Source organism: Ochotona curzoniae, unplaced genomic scaffold (genome assembly GCF_017591425.1).
Source record: "Ochotona curzoniae isolate NIBS_2020 unplaced genomic scaffold, NIBS_Ocur_1.0 contig_1014, whole genome shotgun sequence".
In the NCBI taxonomy this organism is placed as follows: Eukaryota; Metazoa; Chordata; class Mammalia; order Lagomorpha; family Ochotonidae; genus Ochotona; species Ochotona curzoniae.
The window spans coordinates 42,723,056-42,725,560 of record NW_024464920.1 but is presented as its reverse complement, the minus strand read 5'-3'; the positions used below and the strand labels follow the sequence as shown (position 1 = coordinate 42,725,560).

Genomic DNA, 2,505 nt, shown 5'->3' with positions numbered 1-2,505 from the left:
TCCTTACTCTGGTAAAATGGCTCAGCAGCTCCTGTCGGATGGTCCTCTAGAGCCCCCTCACTCATGCTGTTCCCTCTGTACTGAGTGTTGTCCCTTTTTTCCTGTTTTTTGGAGGGTAGAGGGAGCTGTTTTACACTTAAGCATCCTCTTCAAAACTCAGTTCAAGTGGTAACACTTCAGTAAGAGCTACCACCCTTCTGCTCTAGCCTTTGAAATTGCCTTTGCGTCTCTGAATTATGTACCATTGTACATAAGTATGTACCATTGCAGCCTTTGTTAATGATGATTGGCTATAAACATAATGAGCAGATTTCAGCATATTCTCAGTGATTAAGACTATGCACTGGAGGTCAAAAAGATCTGTTTCCCAGAGCCTGTGGCTGGTTGTGTGATTCTTAGGCAAGTACTTAACATCTGAATTTCCATTCATTATTTTCTTTTTATATGAGAAAAAAAATTATAATGTTACATAACCTTGTAGCATTATAGTTGCATGAGGCAACACATATTAGGTATTTAACAAAGTTCTTGGCACAGACACAGCATCCAATAAACATCAGCTGCTGCCCTCTAATCCTAATTTGTTAAAAAAAAATCACCCTGTATATATTGATGTGCAACCTATTTTTAATTTAAAACGTGTTACCCTCTTTCTGTCTTCATGTGCTTTCATACATTTTCTAAGCATTTCATTTTGAAAACTTTCAGAGGAGAGAAAGATTGATCAATGAATACCCCATCAACCCTTCATTAAAGCTATTACTAACTTCTATGTACCCTCTGTTCTCCCTCCCTTCCCCACCTCTGGTATACATGTGCACATAATATACGTGTGCTGTCATCCCTGAGCCATTTGAGTAAGCTGTGGACATCAGCATATCTTCTACAAGAAATTCGAACACTAGTGTCATGCTCAAGCAATAGCACCGATACAGAAATATTATCTAATGATATATAGCTCACATTCCAGTTGTCCCCCAAATGCCCTTTAGAGTTTTTGCTTACATCTTCTGTAATGACGCATGGAATTCTGAATGCGTGCCCAATAGCTTGCCCAACTTATCTATTGTTAGCCATTAGATCCTCCCCAGTGTTGCACAAATCCACACAGCTCTGAAAAAAAATCCTTATAGCTGTTTCCATATATACCTGACTTCTTATTTCCTTGGAAAAGTCCCAAGGAAATCCCATGGAATTTAGTTCAAGGCAATGCAATATTCCAAGCGCTTGTTGCATGACCCTTAATGGTCATTCTAAAAGATCAAACCAATGTATTCCCCTCCAGCCTTGTACAGGCGTACCTCACCCTTCACTCTGTTGACATTACTTGCTATTATTATTTCATGCTGTTACTCTAACAAGACAAATAATAACACCATTTCACATCATTCCCAATGTGCCAGGCTATTCTAAATGTACGACACATACCAACTTGCCTAATACTACCACAGTCCTGTAAGGTTCATCGTACAGATGGGGACACTGGGGCAACAGTCTCAGCATGTTACTCAAGGTCACACAACCAGCAAGCAGCAACCCAGGCAGCCTGCATCCACATACTAAGCCATTATCTCCTGGATGACATTATGTTGCAATGCAGTGTCTAATATTTATTTGATTACCACTGCTGTGGATTATTTTTGTGAAGTCTGTAAGAATTCCCCGTGCATGCTGTTTCTACTTATCACCTATTTTAGTCCTAAAATGCTTGTCTTTTTAAAGTGGATTTTCATGAGTCATTTATAAAGTTACAATATTGACACCTTCTGTGCCCGCTCTGTCCTCGTGATTTGTCATTTTCCTCCTTCATATTTATTTTCCTATGAGAATGGTCAATTCTTTCCTCTAAGGTTGGCATGTTATAAATTTCTGCCCCTATCGCTTCTCGGCCTTTTGGCTAAGATCAAGTGTAGAATTGTCTGCCATATTCTTTTTTTAAAGATTCTTTTATTATTATTATTTTTACAAAGAGAAGGAGAGACAGAGAGAAAGATCTTTAGTTCACTCCCCAAGTGGCCACAATGGCTAGAGTGGAGCTGATCTGAAGCTAGAAGCCAGAAGCTTCTTCCGGGTCTCCCATATAAGTGCAGGGTCACAAGGTTTTGGGCCATCCTCGACTGCTTTCCCAGGCCATAAGTAGGGAGCTGAAAGGGAAGTGAAGCAGCTGGGATATGAACCAGAGCTCATATGGGTTCCCAGCATATACAAGGCAAGGACTTCAGCCACTAGGCTACCATGCCGGGTCTCTGCCCTATTCTTAAGAGGAGAAATATGACCCTATAATTTACTTTAAGACTTCATGGTTACTTTCAAATCTTCAATCCACGCTATTTCTCCTTACCTGATTGTCTTATTTCTTTCCTTTTTACTAATTTTTATTTACTCAGAAGGGAGAGAGGAAGAAAGGGAAAGAGTGGAAAAGAGAGATACAAAGAGAGAGAGAGAGAGATAGAAGGAGCTTTTACCCACTTTTATCTATATGCCCTCCACCCTTCAGCCCTGGGC

At 40.1% G+C, this 2,505-nt stretch overlaps 1 pseudogene; it reads left to right on the top strand.

Annotated features, from left to right (window-relative positions):
• The first annotated feature begins 1,877 nt into the window (after positions 1-1,877).
• On the top strand, positions 1,878-2,046 carry LOC121164179 (annotated as a pseudogene).
• The last annotated feature ends 459 nt before the right edge of the window (positions 2,047-2,505 follow it).